This window comes from Martes martes (genome assembly GCF_963455335.1).
Source record: "Martes martes genome assembly, chromosome: 1".
Classification (NCBI taxonomy): Eukaryota; Metazoa; Chordata; class Mammalia; order Carnivora; family Mustelidae; genus Martes; species Martes martes.
Window position 1 is genome coordinate 34,319,739 of NC_137888.1, and position 26,472 is coordinate 34,346,210.

At 38.3% G+C, this 26,472-nt stretch overlaps 1 long non-coding RNA gene across 3 annotated transcripts in view; it reads left to right on the forward strand.

The window, feature by feature from the left end:
* The window catches only part of LOC308356172, a 164,977-nt gene that overhangs the window by 122,017 nt on the left and 16,488 nt on the right, over positions 1-26,472 (forward strand). The window lies entirely within an intron of this gene.

A 26,472-nucleotide genomic window follows, 5' to 3' on the forward strand; every position in this document is an offset into this window, starting at 1 on the left:
CTTTCCACAGTTTGGCTATTGTGGACATTGCTGCTATAAACATTCGGGTGCACGTGCCCCTTCGGAGCACCACGTTTGTATCTTTAGGATATATACCCAGGAGTGCAATTGCTGGGTCGTAGGGTAGCTCTATTTTCAGTTTTTTGAGGAACCTCCACACTGTTTTCCAGAGTGGTTGCACCAGCTTGCATTCCCACCAACAGTGTAGGAGGGTTCCCCTCTCTCCGCATCCTCGCCAGCATCTGTCATTTCTTGACTTGTTAATTTTAGCCATTCTGACTGGTGTGAGGTGGTATCTCATTGTGGTTTTGATTTGTATTTCCCTGATGCCGAGTGATGTGGAGCATTTTTTCATGTGTCTGTTGGCCATCTGGATGTCTTCCTTGCAGAAATGTCTGTTCATGTCCTCTGCCCATTTCTTGACTGGATTATTTGTTCTTTGGGTATTGAGTTTGATAAGCTCTTTATAGATTCTGGATACGAGCCCTTTATCTGATATGTCGTTTGCAAATATCTTCTCCCATTCTGTCAGTTGTCTTTTGGTTTTGTTAACTGTTTCCTTTGCTGTGCAAAAGCTTTTGATCTTGATGAAATCCCAATAGTTCATTTTTGCCCTTGCTTCTGTCGCCTTTGGCGATGTTCCTAGGAAGAAGTTGCTGCGGTGGAGGTCAAAGAGGTTGCTGCCTGCATTCTCCTCAAGGATTTTGATAGATTCCTTTCGCACATTGAGGTCCTTCATCCACTTTGAGTCTATTTTCGTGTGTGGTGTAAGGAAATAGTCCAATTTCATTTTTCTGCATGTGGCTGTCCAATTTTCCCAGCACCATTTGTTGAAGAGGCTGTCTTTTTTCCATTGGATATTCTTTCCTGCTTTGTCGAAGATTAGTTGACCATAGAGTTGAGGGTCTATTTCTGGGCTCTCTATTCTGTTCCATTGGTCTATATGTCTGTTTTTGTGCCAGTACCATACTGTCTTGATGATGACAGCTTTGTAATAGAGCTTGAAGTCTGGAATTGTGATACCACCGACTTTGGCTTTCTTTTTCAATATTCCTTTGGCTATTCGAGGTCTTTTCTGGTTCCATATAAATTTTAGGATTATTTGTTCTATTTCTTTAAAAAAAATAGATGGGATTTTGATAGGGATTGCATTAAATGTGTAGATTGCTTTAGGTAAAATAGACATTTTCACAATATTTGTTCTTCCAATCCATGAGCATGGAATATTTTTCCATTTCTTTGTGTCTTCCTCAATTTCTTTCATGAGTACTTTATAGTTTTCTGAGTATAGATTCTTTGCCTCTTTGGTTAGATTTATTCCTAGGTATCTTATGGTTTTGGGTACGATGGTAAATGGGACTGACTCCTCAATTTCTCTTTCTTCTGTCTTGTTGTTAGTGTAAAGAAATGCGACTGATTTCTGTGCATTGACTTTATATCCTGACACTTTACTGAATTCCTGTATAAGTTCTAGCAGTTTTGGAGTGGAGCCTTTTGGGTTTTCCACATATAGTATCATATCATCTGCAAAGAGTGATAGTTTGACTTCTTCTTTGCCGATTTGGATGCCTTTAATTTCTTTTTGTTGTCTGATTGCTGAGGCTAGGACTTCTAGGACTATATTGAACAGCAGTGGTGATAACGGACATCCCTGCCGTGTTCCTGACCTTAGCGGAAAAGCTTTCAGTTTTTCTCCATTGAGAATGATATTTGCGGTGGGTTTTTCATAGATGGCTTTGATAATGTTGAGGTATGTGCCTTCTATCCCTACACTTTGAAGAGTTTTAATCAGGAAGGGATGCTGCACTTTGTCAAACGCTTTTTCAGCATCTATTGAGAGTATCATATGGTTCTTACTCTTTCTTTTATTAATGTATTGTATCACATTGATGGATTTGCGGATGTTGAACCAACCTTGCAGCCCTGGAATAAATCCCACTTGGTCGTGGTGAATAATCCTTTTAATGTACTGTTGGATCCTATTGGCCAGTATTTTGGTGAGAATTTTCGCATCTGTGTTCATCAAGGATATTGGTCTGTAATTCTCTTTTTTGGTGGGATCCTTGTCTGGTTTTGGGATCAAGGTGATGCTGGCCTCATAGAATGAGTTTGGAAGTTTTCCTTCCATTTCTATTTTTTGGAACAGTTTCAGGAGAATAGGAATTAATTCTTCTTTAAATGTTTGGTAGAATTCCCCTGGGAAGCCGTCTGGTCCTGGACTTTTGTTTGTTTGGAGATTTTTGATGACTGTTTCAATCTCCTTACTGGTTATGGGTCTGTTCAGGTTATCTATTTCTTCCTGGTTCAGTTGTGGTAGTTTATACATCTCTAGAAATGTATCCATTTCTTCCAGGTTGTCAAATTTGTTGCCATAGAGTTGCTCGTAGTATGTTCTTATAATTGTTTGTATTTCTTTGGTGTTGGTTGTGATCTCTCCTCTTTCATTCATGATTTTATTTATTTGCGTCCTTTCTCTTTTCTTTTTGATAAGTCTGGCCAGGGGCTTATCAATCTTATTAATTCTTTCAAAGAACCAGCTCCTAGTTTTGTTGATTTGTTCTATTGTTTTTTTAGTTTCTATTTCATTGATTTCTGCTCTGATCTTTATGATTTCTCTTCTCCTGCTGGGTTTGGGCTTTCTTTGTTGTTCTCTCTCCAGCTCCTTTAGGTGTAGGGTTAGGTTGTGTATTTGAGACCTTTCTTGTTTCTTGAGAAAGGCTTGCACTGCTATATATTTTCCTCTCAGGACTGCCTTTGTTGTGTCCCACAGATTTTGAACTGTTGTGTTTTCATTATCATTTGTTTCCATGAATTTTTTCAATTCTTCTTTAATTTCCTGGTTGACCCATTCATTTTTTAGAAGGATGCTGTTTAGTCTCCATGTATTTGCGTTCTTTCCAAATTTCCTCTTGTGATTGAGTTCGAGCTTCAGAGCATTGTGGTCTGAAAATATGCAGGGAATGATCTCGATCTTTTGGTACTGATTGAGACCTGATTTATGACCCAGGATGTGGTCTATTCTGGAGAATGTTCCATGTGCACTAGAGAAGAATGTATATTCTGTTGCTTTGGGATGGAATGTTCTGAATATATCTGTGATGTCCATTTGGTCCAGTGTGTCATTTAAGGCCTTTATTTCCTTGTTGATCTTTTGCTTAGATGATCTGTCCATTTCAGTGAGGGGAGTGTTAAAGTCCCCTGCTATTATTGTATTACTGTCGATGTATTTCTTTGATTTTGTTATTAATTGGTTTATATAGTTGGCTGCTCCCATGTTAGGGGCATAGATATTTAAGATTGTTAGATCTTCTTGTTGGACAGACCCTTTGAGTATGATATAGTGTCCTTCCTCATCTCTTATTATAGTTTTTGGCTTAAAATCTAATTGATCTGATATAAGGATTGCCACCCCAGCTTTCTTCTGATGTCCATTAGCATGGTGCATTGTTTTCCACCCCCTCACTTTAAATCTGGAGGTGTCTTCGGGTCTAAAATGAGTTTCTTGTAGGCAGCATATGGATGGGTTTTGTTTTTTTATCCATTCTGATACCCTGTGTCTTTTGATTGGGGCATTTAGCCCATTAACATTCAGGGTAACTATTGAGAGATATGAATTGAGTGTCATTGTATTGCCTGTAAGATGATTGTTACTGTATATTGTTTCTGTTTCTTTCTGATCTACTACTTTTAGGGTCTCTCTTTGCTTAGAGGACCCCTTTCAATATTTCCTGTAGAGCTGGTTTGGTGTTTGCAAATTCTTTCAGCTTTTGTTTGTCCTGGAAGCTCTTTATCTCTCCTTCTATTTTCAATGATAGCCTAGCCGGATATAGTATTCTTGGCTGCATGTTTTCCTCGTTTAGTGCTCTGAATATATCATGCCAGTTCTTTCTGGCCTGCCAGGTCTCTGTGGATAGGTCCGCTGCCAATCTAATGTTTTTACCCTTGTATGTTACCGACTTCTTTTCCCGGGCTGCTTTCAGGATTTTCTCTTTGTCGCTAAGACTTGTAAATTTTACTATCAGGTGACGAGGTGTGGACCTATTTTTATTGATTTTGAGGGGCGTTCTTAGCATCTCCTGGATTTTGATGTTTGTTCCCTTTGCCATATTAGGGAAATTCTCTCCAATAATTGTCTCCAATATACCTTCTGCTCCCCTCTCTCTTTCTTCTTCTTCTGGAATCCCAATTATTCTAATGTTGTGTCGTCTTATGGTGTCACTTATCTCTCGAATCCTCTCCTCGTGTTCCAGTAGTTGTTTGTCTCTCTTTTGCTCAGCTTCTTTATTCTCTGTCATTTGGTCTTCTATGTCACTAATTCTTTCTTCTGCCTCATTTATCCTGGCAGTGAGAGCTTCCATTTTTGATTGCACCTCATGAATAGCTTTTTTGATTTCAACTTGGTTAGATTTTAGTTCTTTTATTTCTCCAGAAAGGGCTTTTATCTCTCCGGAGAGGGTTTCTCTAATATCTTCTATGCCTTTTTCGAGCCCGGCTAGAACCTTGAGAATTGTCATTCTGAACTCTAGATCTGTCATGCTACCTATGTCTGTATTGATTAGGTCTCCAGCCTTCGGTACGGCCTCTTGTTCTTTTTTTTGAGGTGAGTTTTTCCGCCTTGTCATTTTGTCCAGGTAGGATTTGCTTTCTCCTGCTGTGGAATTCCGCTGTTCTTGGTGACTGAAGTTGGTTTTGGATGGTTTCTTGTTGATCTTCTGGGGGAGGGGCCTGTTGTAGTGATTCTCAAGTGTCTTTGCCGCAGGCGGAATTGCACCGCCCTTGCCAGGGGCCGGGCTAAGTAATCCGCTCGGGTTCGCTTTCGGGAGCTTTTGTTCCCTGAGCGCTTTCCGTAGAGTTCCGGAGGACGGGAATGAAGATGGCGGCCTCCCAATCTCTCGGCCCGGAGGAGCCGAGAGCTTGGGGTTCCGCTCCTCAGTGCGCTCTCAGAGCAAAGCGCCCAATAGCCCCGCCTCCCTGGCTTGCGGTCGCGCCTCGAGGAAAGCAGTCAATTGTTGGAGCTGGAGAAAAGCGCCGGGTCGCTTTTGTCTCCGCGGCCTGCGGCCGCGCTCCGAGCCCACCCAGCCTGCGACCGGCACAAGGTAACCCCGGGCTTAGAGTTCACTCCTCGGCTTTGTCGCTATAGCCGGCTTCCCCGCTCTAATACCTGCGAGCTCTGCGGCACTCAGACACCCCCAGTCCTTCTGTGACCCCGCGGGTCCTGGGGTTATGCTGACCCCGCCTGGGTTTCCCCCCAGTTTAGCCTCTGGAGCGATGTCTCCCAGTGGAGCCGACTTTTAAAAGTCCCGGTTTTTTGCTCCGTCGCTCCGCCGCTTGCCTGGTGCCGGCCCCTCCCCCCGGGGTCTATCTTCCCGTCGCTTTGGATTCACTTCTCCGCAGGTCCTACCTTTCAGAAAGTGATCGATTTTCTGTTTCTGGGATTGTTGCTCTTCTTCTCTTCGATTTCCCGTTGGATTTATAGGTGTTCACAATGGTTAGATAAGCTATCTAGCTGATCTCCTGCTACCCGATGTCGTCTCAGCCTGCTACTTCTCCGCCATCTTGACTCCTCCTATAATCTTCATTCTTGACCTGATGTTCTGTCAATGCAAAAACGGTTTTCCTAGTTCATTATGACTATTTTTCCTGAATTTAGCATTTTATTCTATTAAAGAAATTTTCTGATTCTTTCTTTAATTTAAAGTCTTATTTCTGTTTTCAAGAGAGACACATTCCACTACTAATCCTCACACTAGAATTCTGCTAGAGTAAATACTCAATGAATAAGAACTTCCCTTACCTATAAACACATGCCCTTTTATTTTGTTTTATTTTATCATTTCCTTTCTGAAACAGAGGTCAAACTTGTAGATTGAATAATTGGCCCCAGTTTTTCACCCCTTCTGGAACTCACCTTTTCACTATGGCCTTATCATGGTCAGGATTATTTCTCTGTCCTCTGACTTTGGGTTCAGAGTTCTTTATTTTATTTTATTTTATTTTATTTTTTAATTAATTAATTGATTGATTGATTTTAAGATTTTACTTATTTATTTGACAGAGAGACAGACAGAGAGAGAGAGAGAGAGCACAAGCACAGAGAGCAGTAAAGGGAAAGGGAGAAGCAGGGTCTCCACTGAACAGGGAGCCTGATGCAGGATTCGATCCCAGGACCCTGGGATCATGACCTGAGCCAAAGGCAGATGCTTAACTGAGTGAGCCACCCAGGCACTCTGAGTTCAGAGTTCTGATATGCTTTGGACATTGGCACATTGATAGGAGTGATACTATATTTCAAAAATTTCTCATGCATTTCCACTTGTTGTTTTCTACTTCTGCCATTGCCACCAATAAAGCAAGGGCTCAGGCAGCCCGTTGGCAAAAAGAGGATGGAAGACATGTGGAGGAGAGTTTTTGCAGCTGCCCTCCAGAGCGACTGTCTGTAGCACAGGACCTCCAGGAGAAGAACCACCTGCTGAGCCTACACTCTATTAACCAAAATGGCCAACCTGCAGATTCATAAGAATCATCAATTTTGTTTCAAGCCCCTGAATTGTGCATTGTTTTCTTATGCAGTATTTTTGGACAATGGCTGACTGACACAAAAGATAGCTCTACTTTTTTGTGAAGACCTCCAATGAACAGTTACATACAATTCAGGAGACATATACTGCATGTGGTGCCCAACACCAAGATAAGAAATTTTAATGTGTTTTATAATACTCTACTTAATTTTATCCAGAGGTCTCTGCACTGTTTTTCTTAATGTGATTTGTGTGTATGCATTTATGTTTAAACTTATGACATGTTAGAAAAGTATTTAATTACTCCTTTTTTACCTTTTACATGAATATAAAGATGTACAAATTGGAATAAGGGACATCCATCATATGTCTTCTTTTTGTTCTTCTTGAAAATAGTGCTCACCTTTTCATTTGGACTTTTTTACAGCCACTGTAGCAATTATATCGGTTTTGTACTTCATCCCTTCTGTGAATTAATTGTCATCTTGATGTATTGCCATAAAAATAGGGATTCCTAGGGAAGATGATTTCACAGAATTGACTTAATTATTCAGAGGCCAATTATCCTGTTCTAGAATATTCACATTGTTTTTATTTCCTCTTTTCTCCCTGCATTTGAATATTTCTCAGTCCATTAACAATCCATTTTGCTTCTCATTAACATCTCCGGTAGAAAGTATGGTGAAAGAGATAATTGAGACTTTGGGAAATGATAAAAGTTTTGAATTAACTGAACTCTGGATACTCTTATCTTATTCTCTACCTTATAAAGACAAATCCTGAGTTTATTGCATTTATAGGTAAACCTAGACTGAAAAAGACTTTATTATGGTGGTTTTTCAGATTCATAAATATGTAAGGAGGGAGTAAAGATATCTTCTTTTCATAACTTTAAGCTGAAACTATAGCACTGTTAAGCTCTTCTAATAAATCTTTTTGATATACTCTGGCCTTCAGGTTCAAGGTTGTAAGTTTGAGGTGACAGTTCTTAACCATCATATTCCAGATTTGTGGTATGGGGCGGGGGTGCTCTGCAAGCTACATTTCCTCTTTGCCAGCTGTCCTCCTGTTTGTTCTGTCAATGGAGGACACTGAAAGAAGCTGAAAGTTATTTGGAGAGAGGAGGCACTTGCTGCTTCTAGGTGTCTTCTTCTTCTTCTTCTTTTTAAGATTTTTGTTAATTTATTTGAGAAAGAGTGAGAGCAAGAGAGATCGCAGAGGGAGAGGGAGGTGCAGACTTGCCACTGAGGAAAGAGCACAGTACGGGACTTGATCCCAGGACAGTGGGATCATGACCCAAGCTGAAGACAGACGCTTCATCGCCTGAGCCACTCAGGGGTCCCGTTGCCTCTTCTAGGTATCTAATACTCCTGTTCGCCTCATCGCAGCCATAGCTTCTAATCTCAGTAGTAGCTGTTTGTTCTAGCTTGCTTTCTTCCATGTTCTTGGAACCAACTTCATGGCATTTCTTTGGAGAAACTTGCAGCAGCTGGTAGGACCCTGTCATCCAGGTTAGCAGGATATCTCCTTTGGGCTTTCGAGGTACTAGCTGTCCACAGGAATTCTCACTTTGAAGAGAGCTGAGTCACAGCATCTCAAAGTCTCTTTGCTAATGTTCCCAAAATCTCAACTTTTTTCCTTGTTCCTTGCATTCTAAGGGTAATAGATGCTTCCTTCAGTTTCTATCTCTATATTAGTCCAGTTTGGATTGTTCAGTTTTTAATAACTCTTTAAACAATTCCTATATTAGATTCTCTCTGTTGTACTAACTATTATATTTCTCATTTGCTGGCTGTGTCTTGATGATATGGTGCTAAATTGAAATGTCAAACACCTAAAGACTAAGCCTTTTGGTTTGCTTTTTTTTGCCTTATCTCCTTAGCTCATAACTCACTATAAAAATGCTTGCTCCATATATAATTACAGGAGATTTCCCTGGCCTCATGCTCTGATCACTAGGCATCTATTTTACATAGTTTGTACCTAATACACATTGACTTAGTCATGCTAAGTAGTTCATTTACATATATCCCTCATCAGACACTGAGATCTGATTGTCATACTCCCTGAATCTTTTAAAGTCTCTCTCCCCCATGTTGTCATTTTTTGATGCATTTCTATCCTCAGGGAACAATGTAGTATCCTGATTCTCATCAGCCACTTGATGAGACTGAACAGTGTTGGTGTCAGCCTGACTCTCACTTGAGTGTTCATTTTTTCCCTCCAAGTTGGCAAAATTTCCTCCCACAAGGGTCACTGTGGGGCTTTCACATTAGGTCTATTAGTTTTGAGTAAGGGGTGGCCGTGGCCAATTCTAGTCTAGTTCCCTTGTGCCTCCTTTCTCAGAGCATCCCATTGGTCATTATGACATGATATTATGTAGTAAAGTCTATAATTAGTGCTGAGAAAATGGCTCAGAAGGCAATGTCTGAGCTTTTATTCAGCAATCACTGTGCTGCTTTCCAGAATTTTGCATTTCCTTTCCCGAGTCAAGCCAGCCCTGAGGCCAACTGGCTCTTCCGTTCCATCATTTCTTCACACTTATATTTTTGGTTCTGCACATTGTCCCTGAAGCAGTGACACACTAGACTATACTTGGCTACAAGCTTCAGAAATGAAGACACCCCCTCTTCCCCACAGCTAACTAGATGATGACTTCAGTATCTCAAGAAATTTTCTCTCCAAGCATAAGCTTCAGATTTTATCTGTGTCAAATGTCAATGGACTTTTGCCATTTATTTTTCATGTATAAAACATTTGGTAGCAGCCTCTGAAGAGAAGGATCTGTTGTTTCATGATAGTTCTCATGCTTACTCATGAGCTTTTTGGAAGAGCCAAGAAAACAAACAACAAAAGTAAATTAGAATTGAATTCATTGGGACACTCAGGAAATAGTCAAAGTGGATTTCTAAATATATATATATCTATACCCAGAGTTTTTTTTTCTTCCTTTTTTTTTCCAGCTACATTTTTATCAGCTACATTTGATGGAATCTGACATTCATACCTGTTGTCATGTATGGACTGATTGTGAACCAAATGGAAGACAACACCGAAATAAGCAGGGACTCTTACTTTAGTAACAAAATGTAAATTCTGTACTTTGAAGTATTTATTTTAGTAATTTTGCCTACAAAGGATCTCTTTCCATCCCCTTTCCCCAAGGTAATTCAATGGCTAATGGCTGATAATCAGACTTAAATTTATAAAATGCTTGATATCATTTTAGGGAAAAGTTTAGGCAGGTAGTAAGGGAATAAAATGTGTAGAAGGTAAGATTCAAAAGACCAGAAGTTTCACCCCAGGAAAAATGGTAAAGAAGATATCTGGCTAAAAAGAAACATCTATTTGCTATGTTTTTTTTTCCCCCCCCAGACTCCTAAGAAGGTATGCTATTATAATTTTCTCATCATGTCTTTCTTGTCTCCAACTCAGAAGAAGGATCTTAAGATGTACAGCATCAATGTAATAATGATGGGTAATGTAAGTATTTTCCACTGGCTCAAAGAGCACCAGCATTTCTGGAAGGAAGAAAACTGGGTCACACAGTCAATGCATGAATTTGAGGTGACCCACAAAAGACAGTGGTGCTCTTTTCCATATCTCAAGGCTTGATCTGAGCCAAAATAATGCACTTTGTCTTTGCCTCTGACAACTTGAGCTGGCTTGATTTTGTCCAGGAAGATAATGCTGACAAATCCTGGGGAAGCAAGCAAGCATCTCCTCTCTAACTATATGACGTGGTATTACCATTTCTCCTAAAAGCCTTTTTGGCCATTTGACATGTAAATAATCATTAAACCATACCAATCTGCATTTTTTAGAGGTCAAATAATAACTCTGTATATTGACTCAGATGTTTCTGTGCCTACCATTCACCTAGCATACTCCATAAAGCAAGTCAATATATAAAGGTTTAAAATAATTTTGGAATTCCTAAGTGGAGAGTAAATAAAGATTTATGGAATGCTTAGTATGAATCAGTCCTTGTTCTATGTATTTAAACACATGGTCATTTAATGCTAAGCATAGCAATTATCTACTTTGTAGATCAAGAAACTGAATATTGGCATCATTAAGAACATCCATGGGGGTGCCTGGGTGGCTCAGTGGGTTAAGCCTCTGCCTTCGGCTCAGGTCATGATCTCAGGGTCCTGGGATCGAGCCCCGCATCGGGCTCTCTGCTCAGCAGGGAGCCTGCTTCCTCCTCTCTCTCTCTCTGCCTGCCTCTCTGCCTACTTGTGATCTCTGTCAAAAAAATAAATAAAATCTTTAAAAAAAAAAAAAGAACATCCATGGAATATAGCTATTGTTATCTTCAGTTGAGAGGAAAAGAAAGTGAACTTAACTTGTGTGTTAGCAGATATGAACATGAATATAGATACTAACATTATTTTTAATAGAAAAAAAAGTACTGGAAGATACTCAAGTGCAAGGAGAATAAGTAAATAAATGTTGGTGAATATATCCAACAGAATACTATGAAGCAATGAATACACATAAAATATGGCTACACATATCAACATGGGTATCCCTCAAAAAATGATGTTGAGTGAAAATTTGTAACAAAAATAGGATTCTATTAATGTGGAGTTCAAAATATGCAAGATGAAATAATACATTATTTAGGAATACAAAGATATGTAGCAAAACTGTAAAGAAAAACAAACAGGGACACCTGGATGGCTCAGTTGGTTAAGTGTCTGACTCTTGAGTTCAGCTTGGATCATGATCTTAGGGTTGTGAGATCAGACCCCTGTTGGGCTCTGTGCTGGACATGGAGCCTGCTTAAGATTCTCTCACCATCTCCCTCTGCCCCTCCCCCTCACTTGCTCTCTCTCTCTCTCAAAACAAAATAAAAAACAACACAAAAATAATAAATTTTAAAAAATCCTCTGGAGTAGGGAGAGAAGGATTTGAGAAAAAACATCAAGGAGCCTTGATAAAGTTCTGTTTCTCAAGCTGTGTGGTGGATACCCAGGTGTTAAATTTTATTACTATTTCATACTGTGCATATTTATTATATATACTCTTCTTTATGCATAACACACAAAAAAGACAGTGTAATCAACTCCTAATTCACTAAACTCAGTGCCCTGTCCACCACATTACAGCAGTCATGAATAATGCCCTTAAGTCTGTTTATTCCACATATAAGCAAAAATCTTTGTTAAGACAACAAAGAAGAGATATGGAGGACTGAATATAAAATGCAATATATCATATATAAATGCATACAAAAAAGCTTATCTGAAATATATAAAGAACTTAAGAAACAAACAACAAAACACAAAATCCAATTAAAAGATGGGCAGAGAAACTGAATAGACAATTTTCTGAAAAGACATTGAAATTACCAACAGTTATATGAAAAGATACTCAACATCACTCATCATCAGGGAAATGCAAATCAAAACCATAATGAGATGTCATCTCACACCTGTTAGAATGGCTATTATCAAAACAACTAGAAATAACAAGTAGTGATGAGGATGTGGAGAAAAGGGAAACTGTGCATTATTTTTGGGAATTTAAATTGGTGCAGCCACTATGAAAAATAGCATGGCGCTTCCTCAAAAAATTACACTTGATCTTAGCCAAAAGGCCGAGAAGCGATCCCTCAAAAAATTAAAAGCAGGACTATCACATGATCCAGCTATTTCACTTCTGAGTATTTATCCAGAGGAAAAAAACACTGTCATGTTCCTTGTAACATCATTCACAATAGACAAGATATAGAAACACCCTAAGTGCCCACTGATGGATGAATGGATAAAGAAAATGTGATACAAATATACAATGTAATATTATTTAGCCATAAAAGAAGGAAACTTTGCCATTTGCAACATGATGGACTTTGAGGGCATTATGCTAAGTGAAATAAGTGAAACAAAAAAAGACAAATACTATATGATCTCACTTATATGTGGAATCTAGAAAACAAAACACAAGCTTCCAGATACAGATTATAGATTGGTAGTTGCAAAAGGCAGGGGTTAGGGGATGGGTGAAATTAGTGAAGGGGGTCAAAAGTACAAACTTCCAATTATAAAATAAATAAATCATGGGATGTAGTGTACAGCATGGTGACTGCAATTAATACTATATCGTATACCTGAAAGTTGCCAAGACAGATCTTAAAAGTTCTCATTACAAGAAGAAAACCTGTAACTATGTGGTGTAGGATATTAACTAGACTTATTTTAGTGATCATTTCACAGTATATATATATATATTGTACACCTGAAACTAATGTAATATATGTCAATTATATGTCAATAAAACAAAAGAAATTTTATTTATTTATTATAGACAAAGTCTTATTTATTTATTTATTTATTTGACAGAGAGTGAGAGAGAGCATAAGCATAGGTAGCAAGAGAGGGAGAAGCATGCTCTCCACTGAGCAGGGAACCAGAGATGGGGTTTGATACCAGAACCCCGAGATCATGACCTGAGCTGAAGGCAGATGGTTAACTGACTGAATCACGCAGATGCCCCATAAAACAAAGAGATTTTAGACTTTATTTTATTTTTTAAAGATTTTATTTATTTACTTGACAGAGAGAGAGAGATCACAAGTAGGCAGAGAGTCAGGCAGAGAGAGGCAGGGAAACAGGCTCTCTGCTCAGCAGGGATGCTGAGGCAGATGCGGGGCTTGATCCCAGGACCCTGAGATCATGACCTGAGCGGAAGGCAGCGGCTTAATCCACTGAGCCACCCAGGTGCCCCTAGACTTTATTTTTAATCCTAGTCCTGGCTCTTTCATTCACTTGGCTTCTCATTTAGACCCTTTGTTAGTCCACAGTCTATAGATACTCTACGTTAAATAGTGTCCCTGAAACACTTGCAATCCAAAGAGAATTCAAAAGCTTTAATAAGACATACTGAATAATCCTTGTCCCAAATCCCTAGGTTAGGTAAATAAAGTATTATAATACAGATTTAATGGCTGGTGATAAATTGGTCCAATAAAATTACAGGGTTAAATTTCTGGAGCACAGTAATGTCATAACCATAACTGTAATCTCTTGTTTTAGAAAAAAAATCCGGAATGCAGGGACAAAGTCTGTATAATTCTTTTTAAGTTATGCCTGCTACATAGCTATAACATTTTGAATGCTAAAATGAGGAAATTGTCTTTATGGCAATTTCTACTTTGCCATGTTGATTTAGGAAAAACATTCTGGGGGTTATTTTAATGGAACAGAAAATTAACAATTATTTTAGTAGTTTTGATATACCTATGAACAGGTTTTGCATGTTTCTGCTGAGCAAAGCAATTGTGATAAATGGGAATTATTTGTCTGGAACCAGTGGTGGTAGAAGAGCTTTGAGCTAAGAATCAGCAAACCTATTCCTTAATCCCTGCTGTACCACAAACTCACTATGTGAAGCATCACTATGAAAATTTTGAGGGCAGACTGCCTATAAAGTCTTATCCATTTTTGGTCGGTCTTTTCTCCAAAGTAAGCCAACACTTACCAGATGATTCCCTTCTTTCACTCATGGGGATAGGGATGGGGACAGGAGTGTGTTTTTTCTGGAATGCGGTCTTTCCTGCTTGGTGCTCTGTGTTATAGACCAGCTCTGCTTTTCCCATTGTGGGCACAGGCAGGTGTCCTCAGCGCTCTCCTATCGTGATTGGCTGGGAGCCTGGAACCATAAAATGGCCGGTAACTCTGTTTCTACAAAGCTGCTGGGCCGTTTCCGCTTTGCAGCTGCTTGACTTGAATGCCAAATTCTGGTAGCCAGTACTGACTGACCACCTGGCCGCCGCCGGCCGGCCGTTCAGCCAGCTGCCACTTACCGCTTCAGGCTAACATGTAAATATTCTGATGCCTATACTCAGCCTCATCCGAACTCACTTCTGATCCCAGTTCTTTTTCTCAGTGAGAGTTAATTCAGGCTTGATTCTCCCTCCTTTCTTCTTCCCTCATTTGCTTCCTTCTTCCTTTCCTTCTTGCATAAAACAAATATTCGTAAATTGCCTATTAAATGCTGTGCACTGTGTGAGGATACAACCTATTATTCACTTCCATGCAAATTTGCAAGGGTCCCGGTTTTACAGACAGGAAAAAACGAAATACATTCTCTCAAACACTAAAAAAAAAAAAAAAAAAAAAAAAGAGTTCCCAAGTTCCATTCTTTCTCTATTCCCACAGCTAACAAAATTTCATTTCCCCATCCTTCTTGGAAGTCACCTGCTCCCAAATGCTGCTCAGTGCATTTAAATGCTATTCAACAATCCCAGCTGACAGTTGTTAGCTGACTCTGTTTCTGACATAGCTCATATCTCTCCCAGAATGTTTTGTTTTGGTATACAGGCAGCACCGACAGTTAACCTAATATATTTCTGTTATTCTCTTGGGTGCCTTTTTTGCAGCTAAAAACTAGTCCATGTTGTTTCCTAATGAGAATTTTGGTCAAACACTGAGTGGTAGTAGCAGGTCAATCCTTAGGTTTAACCCTCCAGCATTTCCCTTTTCCTTTTAAGAGCTCATTGGACAAAAGCCAAGGTAGCAGTTAGAATCCAGAGGAACCCACAGGGAGAGGTTTATGAATGCATGGTGAGCTCATATTATCAGTTCTTATTTTGGTGTTTCAAATTCTCCCCCGGTGTTTGTGAGTATCTTGATAATTAAAAGAAAATATTACCTCCTAAAGATTGCATCTTCATTTCAAAGTAAAGATTTTTTTAAAAACTCAATTTTGTGGAACTTGGATAAACTTTGCCCTTTCTTTTTGTTTCTCTTTCTCTCATTCTTTCTTTTATTCATTTTTTTCTGTAGGTAATAATGCCAGGAGATAGAAATATAAATAATTAGTTCTGGAAAAATGTGTCATCTGACCTATTTTTTCCATAATTAGGCAATGCACCTTTCCTATTTGTGTAAAATACTCTGCCCTGGGCGGATCTTGGCTTTGAGATCCCAGATCATAGCCTCATGTAAGTCTCCAGAGTATACACTGGCACTGAAGCGAAGATCTTGGTAAAATGTGAAACAAATGCAATATTATAACAGAAAATTGCACCCTCAAATGCTTATCACTATACATTTCTGAATGAGGGTAAACAAATTTGCAAATATATGTATTTGTTACTTGTAGCAAAACAGTCATGTACTTTAACAAGGTAATGTATTCAGATGATTTTCTTATACTTTAAATCACCACAGTAACATTGGCCTGGAATATGTGGCCTCCCCGCTGGAGAAATACAAAGGGTCCATACAGTATATGCCAACATTGTTTCTTTCTAAAGTGGTGCTGGAAAAAGATGCAAACATATATATTTAGGCCCTGCAGTCTCATTTCTCTTCCTAACAGAGTATGACCAAAGCCTAACCCACTGCTTTGTGACATAATGGGTAAGGGTCTGACATGCCCACACAAACAGGGGCATCAAGGGGCTACTTCGGGTTTTTGATTTCTTGCCAAATAGTGAATAATCTTACAATCAAATGTGCAGCAATAACAGGCCCAGTCAGGAGGATTAAGGACTAAGTATCTATTGGGCTGCCTGATTTCTTTGTTCTTTAGGTTTAGAGTAGGATAAATGAAAAGGGGGAGGCCAAGAGGGAGTGGTTTAATATAGAATAAATTGTCTAAAAGGATCAGGGAGAGCAGGATTATCGATGAGTTGAAGAGTGAGCTTGCTGACTTTTTATTTTAAAACTAAGTCAGGGAAGAGGTATGGGGATAAGGTAGGAAATCAGATAAGAAAAACAAAGGATGCAGGCATATTGGCCTTAAGTAGTCTTTTTCTGTTTCTGAGATTTCTTACGTTCTTTTGCTCTGAGCCAAGATCAATTGAGATTAATCAGTTGTATAGAAAGCATTGTGATCGCATTGCAGGCTTTTAAAGTTTAAATTTGTTTATTGAGCACAATTTGGTTAGCATCAGGTGCTGAAGTTATAGACACCAACACTAGCATAGAAATTACTTTATTTAGCTCCCAGTTGTAAGTTTCTATAGCAACTGAGTCCTATACCAGAAAGCTGAGATTCTAGAGCTCAAATGATTCAATCCGAGATGGCAATATTATATTTGCGGGATACTTGTTTCCGTTTTCCATTTTCCCCTCTTTTTTTTTTTTTTTTTTTTTTTTTTTTTTTTTTTTTTTTTGCGAGACGTTTCTTCAATGTGACTGTCTGCTTAGTCATACTTTTAATTACACCTTTTGCCCTGAACCTTTTCCTCTTGGCAGCAGCGTGAAGTGCCTATTTTGGTTGTGTTTCGATTTCCATTGACTAGTTAGCATGTGGATGCAGAGGAGGTGGATGTGATCTGTTTTAAATACAGTTAAAAATTTTAAGAAGTGAGGAAAGTGTCCATGGTGCCAAGTTTAGTTGGCCATTCAAGGCAGAAATTAGGATGTTAATTCAAAAAGGAAACCCAATTTAATTTCTACATTATACTTTCATTCTGTTCATAAATGCAATGTCATGATCCTTTCACATATGTGGAATGTCCCTTATGAAGTTTTCTTTTTTCTTTAATTCCTAAGTAAACATATACTTGGAACAAAATTGGTTTTATTTTTGTGTTTTATATATGAATGTTTTTACTGTAACAAATAGGGATTTTCTGGAGAGCCTTGTTATGGTCGAAGTAATATTTTTTGATGGTAGTTTAGGCAATACCACAGAAAGGCTTAGGAAAAAAATAATTACATCTGGGCTCCAGTTGAGACAATAATCACTACATTAAAAAAAATCTACATAGGAACATTCTTTCTGTCCATGTCTTTGAATGGTTCAGATACAAATACACACACACACACACACACACACACACACACAGAGGGAGGGAGGGGGAGAGAAATAAACCTTGGATAAAATACCGACACAGGAAACACATATTTTAAGTAACATCACTGCTTTGATGAAAGTCTCTGTTTTATAAGAACTAGTTTTTGATATCCGAAATAATCACTAACTGCTTTAAAGTCTAGTTAGCAGAAGAATGCTTACCATATAACATATGGCATAGACTATTAGTTTGGAGAATGATGAGAATATACTGTAAAAGCAAAAATTCTATGTGTGCCCTGATAAAACAAAACAAAAGATTTCCACTTAATGTTCATATTTATTGCTAACTTGGGGCCTACTAACATTTGGAAAATACAAATTCTAAGAGGCAGCTGCTAGAGATTGGCCAATTATAATTTCACAATTCAAAGAGAAAATCTTATTTGACTCTAAAATTCTGTACTTGTCTTCGCTTTTCATGAATTATCACACAGCCAAAACACAGTGTGTGTGAGAGGAAAGATAAAACAGATTTGCTTCCTGATCGTCTGCAAAAGCACATCACCTCAGATGACCTTGGTTCTTCTTGCACTAAATAAGGAATTTTCTTCTTTTAATTTTACAGCGAATTTAATTATAATAAAATCAATTGTGTGAGTAAAATAAATCGTGATTATCTCCATTTCTTCTGTTTCTATGAGGAATCTTTAAATGTCACTAGTCTTGTAAGTGTTAGTGGCAGTGCTATTATATCTTAATATATCCAAAAGTCATGTGAGACCAATTTTTGATCTCCCAGACAAGTAGTTTCCAGAGCTCTGTTGAAACTTTGAGTGCTAATTATTTATTTAACAAAACATGCATGGAGAAAAAAAATTTGATGAATAAGAAACAATTATTAGCCCATACTCATATTTGTGAATATCAGGGTTTGGAACTTCTACAAAATGGATTATGTCATGGATCACTGGCTTTATATTTCCTTTTCAAATCCATTCATAATACAATTTTTTCTTCAGGTAACCCGTAGTAATACTGTTTAATTTAAAACATTTTGGGTCACCTAATGCAGTAATTTGATTAAAAATGATAATCAAATTAAATGTTTATTCAGAATAACACATAGAATAGAGGCCTTGGAAATAGCAAGTCAGATTTCTTAATATGCAGAAATGAAAATAGCAATTACTGGAGTAGATAAATCATACAATTTGGTTTTGTTGGCTAAGTCAACATAGGCATATTTTAAAATATATATTTTAGTCAGAAATCAGTTTTTATAATCACTAACCAATCATAAGTGATTCCCATAAAATTTCTCTTGGTGGCATCAACAAAAATAAATCCAGATCAAAGGATTTGAGTGTCAAAAGATTTTTTTGTGTATTATGTACAAAAAAGAGTTAAAACATTAGACTTGAGGCTATTGTCTTTAGAAGACTTGTTTGGAAGCTTGGCCATTGGCTGGGTTCTGAGAACTTGACTTCTGAAACATTTGTAACTGATATGGTGATTTTGCTGGGCCTCGACTTTGTACAAACAATGTGATTTATAGTGACATTTGCTTTCCGTGAGTCTGGTATTTCCATATTGCTAGCCAGAGAATGCCTATGTGACTAGTACTCAATGAAACCTCTAAACTCTGAGTTTAAAATGGGCTATTTTGGAAATATTACTTATACATGTTCTTACTTTTTTTTCTCCTAAAAGAAGAAGATGCTGTGTGTCACCTCTGACACTAAGGAGGAGGGAGATGATAGGGAGATTCCCACAGATTTCTCTTGTCTTTACCTAATGTCTTTTTCTCATCTGACTGTGATCTTTGTTATATTTTCATAATAAATATTTTCCATTAGTACAGCTGTTAAGAATGAGGGAGTGTCTGTGTTGTGTGATTGGAGATCTCCATCCTTGGATCCCCCACCAGATTTACCTGTGGATCCACACTCATAATAAAGATGGCCAGAAGGAAAGCAGCAAGCACAAAGTTTATTAATGTGAAAGCACACTCTCAAGGTGGGAGAGCAGGCAGGTTGCACATGGTGGAACCAAGCCCTAGGTTGTTTTGGGATTGAATATAATTGGTTGTCTCTGGGCTGGGAGGAGCAGTGAGATACAGTGGGGTGGTCCCTAATGGAGGCTGATTCCTATCGTTTAGAAAACCTGTAGGAGGTACAGGTTGGAAGGGGGAGTTTTTGACCCTTCAAGGTTTGTACTGAACTGTGGAACTGCCCTGGCAGTCTTTCTGAATGCAGGCACTGTGCCTAATGCAAATGCGTTATCATGAATCTAGGAGTTACCCTAGGACAGAGGTGGAAGAGGAGAGTGAATGTTCTGCCCTCATGGCTCTTCGGTCTGCCAGTCCCAAGGGGTTGGAATCCACGAGATTAGGACGTTGAGCTCCCCAGCTTATAATGTGTAGCTTATTTATCACTGTCCTTGCCTCCAGCTACTGTCTCTATCATTCCCCTTCAAGGACTTGGGGCTCTGCCCCAAGGTGTTCCTTCCACTGGGCATACCTAGATTCTAACTTCTACCTCACAGAGCTATATGCCTGAGTCCTGTGAGTCTTTCTAGCATGTCATTCAATATGTGAGTGATCTTTGGGGACTCCAGAAACAGATTACTACTCTGGCTGAGTGCATCATTGTTGGAGGTTAAAAAAACAAACAAACTGAGCCATGACATGGTTTGAATATATGGGATTATATATCTGCAGAGTAAATCTACATTTCTGCAGATACGCTGTGACAAATATGCTTTCTACCAACTTCTCCTTAAAATACTCAGAAAGACTCATAGCAATACAAAAGCTGGTGTCAGCTTTCTAAATGAAATAAAAAAAATTCATTTCTAAATAAAAAAAAAATAAATGATTTAAAAAAAGAAGAGACTCAAGGCGTGGCATAATTTATATGTTTATATATTATATATTTTTATATATTATTTATACATATACACAAGGCATGGCAAGGTTTGGCATAATTTATAAAACTTCACCATTGCTGGTTTTTGTTCTCAGTATATCCTTCAAATTCTGGTGGCATTTGACCTTCTGTTTTGGTGGCTTTGTAGCCAAAGTAGGAAATCATACAGGAGATTCTAGAATAAGAGTGAGTGAGTAGTAAACCTGATATGCAGAAAGGCTCAAGGAGACTTGGCTTTCTAAACCTTGGTGCTATATGGAAGGAAAATTCAAACCATATTTAAATGTTTATAGACACGAACTTACCCTCATGATAGTGGGAGGACCCAGTTCACAAAGCTGGTGTGATCTGAAATACCTTAGCAAATAATTTTTTAAAAGATTATTTATTTATTTATTTATTTATTTATTTATTTATTTATTTTAGAGAGACACTGAGACGATGTACTCCCTGGTCCCAAAAGAAGGGATCAGAAAACATTTTAGGTTTATAGAAGATTTTACTGTTGATGGATGGTGAGTACCTGAAGGGACAGTGGGCAGGTTTTGTAAATGGGGGAGTGATAGGAACTAGGAAGAGCATAGAGTATGTATGGTGCCATCTGGAAAATAGAAAGGAGATACAGGGTTGGGAGAGGTGGTGATCTGGGAATCTCCTTTTGTGGCAAATAGATAAAGGAAAGAAAGGAATAATGGAACTCATACTGGTGGTCTTAAGGCAAATAAGGAGGCCATGTGAGGGATTCAGCAATAGAGGACAGTGACCAAGAACCCTTTTTTTACTTCTGTAGAAGATGTTACAGAAGCCAGTCTAGAGGTGGTCTTATTCTGAAAGCCTAGAATTCTTTGCTGACCTGGCAGATGGAGGCTGATATTTCTAAGGAGTATGGTAGATTTTTTGAGTATTTAAATGCTAAGGGCTCACTCTTTTTTTTTCCTTCAGAACTTTATTTTTATTTATTTATTTATTTATTAATTTAAAAACAATTTTTTTATAAACATATAATGTATTTTTATCCCCAGGGGTACAGGTCTTGAATCGCCAGGTGTACTCACTTCACAGCACTCGCCATAGCACATACCCTCCCCAATGTCCATAACCCAACCACCCTTTCCTGACCCCCCTCCCTCCAGCAACCCTCAGTTTGTTTTGTGAGATTAAGAGTCACTTATGGTTTGTCTCCCTCAGGCAGGGCTCACTCTTAACACATGTTAGGGGTTGATAATGATCTTCAAGCATGATAGGCTTGCTCTTGACTCTATAATTTTAGGATATGATACTAAGTGAACAAAAGCAGAACGTAAAACAATATTTTAAACCTGACTCCAGTTTTATTTCTAAGACTGAAGACAGATGCATACAAATGTATGTTCATTGAGAAATGGAATGGGAACATAGACATCAAAATATTAAAAATATTAAAAATTATATTGCTGTTGTGAGATTATAGGTGATGTTTACAGTCCTATTTGTTGTCTCTTAGATTTCCTAAAGTAAGCACCCATATTCAGCCTTTTATGTCAGAAAAAAGTGTTATTTAAAATGAATACACTTCTGGTTATAAGGTCCTGTATTTAACAAATGCTTGGTGAACTGATGATTATTTTGAATATTTGTTATGGGTGTTGCTTAATTCTTGAGAAGCCAGGCTTTATATTTCTCACTAACAATGACAACTTTTTTTTTTTTTTTAAAGATTTTATTTATTCATTTGACAGAGAGAGAGATCACAAGTAGGCAGAGAGGCAGGCAGAGAGAGGGGGAAGCAGGCTCCCTGCTGAGCAGAGAGCCCGATGCGGGACTCGATCCCAGGACTCTGGGATCATGACCTGAGCCGAAGGCAGAGGCTTTAACCCACTGAGCCACCCAGGTGCCCCAACAATGATAACTTTTAAACAATTAAAAAATCAAAATGTTACTAATAACAAAGAATGGGTATTCTCACAGCTGATTTTCAGTTAAAGTTTTATAATATGTAATTTAAACAGAAGAGAGTAATTTTACATTTACTTGAGTGGTTTAAATAATTACATGGAGACCAGGCAAGTATTCATGCCTCTGCTAGATAAACACATACTATTAGAAAGCAGTGAGGATGATTTAAGGAAAGTCCACAAGTCTGTGTTAGGGAATTTAAATCAGCATTTCAATAATTGAGAAGGATTTAATGTAAAACAGAGAGCCTTTCTGAAATAAGCAATCAAAATAATTCATTAAAGCAGTAATTACTGGTAGGCTTGGCTTTTGCTCTACTTGATAAGTAAACAAAATCGGTAAATATTGTTGAAATGACACCTCACCTTAGGTAGTTTAACTTTATTGCTGAGGGGAGAAAAGTGGTTCATTATCACTCTGAATTTTCTCCCCCTCAGCCTCCTGGAATGCAAAAGGGAGAAATCAATCAAATGAATAACTGACAAGACCATAAATGTGGGCCAAATTATTATTTCAATCTATAATATAAACAGGACCAACTAAACTTGCTAAACAGGATCAAATTTTGAAGTATCAAAGATGAATCAAATGAGTTTACAGGTGCTATAGGTTCACATGACTTCGAACATAATTTTTTTTTTAAAGATTTTGTTTATTTATTTGACATACAGAGATCACAAGTAGGCAGAGAGGCAGGCAGAGAGAGAGGAGGAAGCAGGTTCCCCGCTGAGCAGGGAGCCCGATGCGGGGCTCAATCCCAGGACCGTGGGATCATGACCTGAGCTGAAGGCAGAGGCTTTAACCCACCAAGCCACCCAGGCGCCCCTCAAACATAATTTTTATGGGATACGGGCAATGAACAAATGGATGTCATATTTGCTTTTCTGTCTTTTGCTCATGCTTTTACCTCCTCCTCCTTCCATGCCACACTTCCCAGTTAGGTTTTTCCTGAGAAAAGTAAAATTTGTATGTTGTGAAAGAAAGCAATTTCCTATTACATATACTTTTGACCTTGGTTTCCCCTCTTGGGAAGCTTTTATATCTCCCTTTGCCTGCATCATTTTTTAAGATTCATTTTCTCCCTTTGTTTGGCTGTACTTAGCTGAGATAGTAATCACTCTAAAGTTTTTATTCAGTCTTGCGTGTCTGTGTGTGTGTGTGTAATTTGTTTTCTGCCTTATGAAATCCTCAAAGACAGCAAGTGTCATTGACACGTTTAGTGTCTAGGTATAGTTTGAGACTAGAAGCAGGTTTGGAAGAGTTAGAAGCCTGTGGGACATATCGTTTTGATAATCTAATACTACTACTACTATTATTAGTTACAAAATGAAGTGAGAGGTAAGTTTTGGAAATCTGACAGTGAAAGTACCGGTGCCTTAGAGTCTAAACAAAACCTTTGCAAGAGTGATACCTGTTGAAATGTTATAGATGTATGCTATGGTATTTATTCACATCTTTCATTCATTATTTTCCCCCTTCCTAGTTGGAAGCCTGACTGAATTACCACTTGATATTCTGACACTGTGGCAGTGCCCCATGTATTCATTAATATGTATCATGTTTGAGGTTTAGGTTTTACCTGTCTAGAGTTTGGGTGAGATGTGTCTTTGAGACCTGAGACCCCAGGTCCCAAACTCCAAGTATAATAACAAAACGGATTCTAAACTGCATTTTCTAAAGTAATATCAGACTTAGTAGGGATCGGATGTATTACAATGCATTGAATTTTGACTTCGGGTTTAAACGGGAAGCTGGAACTCTGAGCAAGTGTCCATATTAAAGGTTTTTAATCTAAGGGAAGAAAGTCAGGGATGTGAGTTTGGGACTTGGATCAAACATAGAGAAATAGCTTTTAGCGAGGAAATCAGATGGAAAGAGGTTGAAACTAAGAGTGTAGATACTCAATCATTTAGGTCAAGCAATTGGCTTAGTTTCAAGGACCAAGAATCAGGAAAAGGAACATAAACTCAGGAATCTAAAGGGACTGGGAGCACATCTTAGGTGTACAGTGGCAGGAACACAACTCCTGGGAAATGATTGAGTTAAAAAAGAAATATTAAAGTGGGCATAACCCTTGGCTTAGGAGAGTGACTAGGCCCAAAGGAATAAGCAGAGCACGGGGAGGATATTGAGAAGAGCTGGGAAATGTAGTATTTAGGGAGTGGTGCTGACTAGTTTAATTACTAATTACTAGAAATGAAAAAAATACACATAATTTTTAACAAAGGTCTGAGTCAACATGAGGATCACCACATAACTATTTTTAAGTCCAGATTTATGGTCAGAGGACTCCTGGGGGATAACTTCCTCTATTATTGATTCACATTGAACATCTGTCGATAATCACCATTTTCATTTCAATAACAACTGGGGTTAAGATTATCTAGGTAGGCAGACACCTTCGGCTACATGATAGTACTGCAAAATCTTCCTTGCTCTCTAAGCATCTTATGCGAATGGAAATAAATTCATAAGCAATCACCTGAAATCTTCCTTTAGAATCATCTTTCAAGACTTGTACAATAAAGTAGATTAGGAGTAATAACAAAAATTACCACTTTTCCTCATGTAATAATTGTGAACTCTCTGGTTAACACTCATTCTCCATCCTGTTAAAACTAAAATTTTGTTTTTTGATAACTACGTTCCCAACATGAGGAGAAAGATACGCAGTCACTTTGCTTGCACTGATGATGTCATGATTTACCCATTCATATAACAAACAATGAGCTGTCTCCTCAGGTGTAGATACAAACATTGATAGGACACGTTCCTTTCCTCAGGTTGCACACAGACTAGTAAAGGGAATCATGCAAAAAGAATTACAATCCATGAAGGGTATGGACAAATGAAAAAAGGCATGCAAATTCTATCACAGCCTAGATGAAAGGTATACATTCATCCTAGCGATGAGGAGAACTTCTGAGATGAATCTTAAATAATGAGAGGCCAATAACTAAATGAAATGAAGAAATGACAATAGCATGAACAAGACAGTGAGGTAAGCCGCCATGATGTGTGCAGAGAAGTGTAAGCAAATTCGTGTTGCGGGATTATCAAATACAAAGCACTTAATGTGGAAAATGAGGCTGTGAGACAGCAGAATTTGGAAGCCAGATCATGCAGATCCGTATGTCCCCTGTCAAGGAGTCAAGAGTCCCCTGGTCTCTATCCTGAAGTGCATAAAAATAAAAATATTTTAAGAAATAGGGAGTGTTTTAAGAGCAGGCTCTGGGTGATGGATTTAACATTTGACAGGAAGAGTCCTGAAATCAGGGCTATCAATTAGGATCATGATGATGCAGTTATCCGGTCTCTAGATCATTAAGGTCCAAATCTGTGGATTAAAACCCTGGCTGCACATTAGAATCATCTGAGAGCTTTAAAAACTATCGATACCTGGGTTCCATCCCAAGCAATTCTGCTCTAATTGATCTGGGGTGATGCCAGGTATCAGAAGCTTTAAAAGTTTCCCCAAGTGATGCTAATATGTACCCCAGGCAGCAATTTGGGGATTAGGAAGAGGAGAAGATACGTTCATGTGAAATTTAAAAGATAAAATGTAGTCAATATTTGTATATTCAGGACAAGAATAATACAGTATTAAGAATGGTTCTCTACTTTCCTTCTTGGCTTCTAGGATGATGGAAGCACTATAAACTCTGCTAGATAAGGCAGGTGAAAGGAAAAGTTTTCAAGAAACATGAGTAGATGGGTTTTGACTGTGTATAGTTTGGATAATCTAGGACACAGAGCTTAAACTTGAAGACCAGAGTGGAGTTACTTATGTGAAGTATTTTCAAATTCATCAGACTCTGCCTCACACAACAGACCTGTGAGGTATATAGGACAAGTAAGTTTACATAATAATCAATTTTACCTTTTAGAGAAGTTTTCGGTTCTCAGCAAAGTTGAGCAGAGACATACTAAAGGTCCTTATCTACTCCTGTCCCCATACGTGTGCTACTTTCCCCGCTGTTGACACCCCTCACCACAGTGGTACATTTATTACAATGGATGAAACTACAGTGATACAATATTCTCACTCAAAGTGCCTAGTTTTATATTGGGGCTCACTCCAGGGGGTGAACGTTCCATGATTTTTGATGAATGTATAATGACATCTATCCACCATTGTATCATACAGGGTAGTTTCACTGCCTGAAAAATCCCAGTGTTCTGCTTGGTTATCCCTCCCTTCCCCTAGCCTCTGGCAGTCTGAGACAATATTTTACAATACTGTCTCCATAGTTTTACCTTTCCCAAAATGTCATATACTTGGAGTCACATAGGGCATAGCTTTTTCAGATTGTCATCTTTCATTTAGTAACACG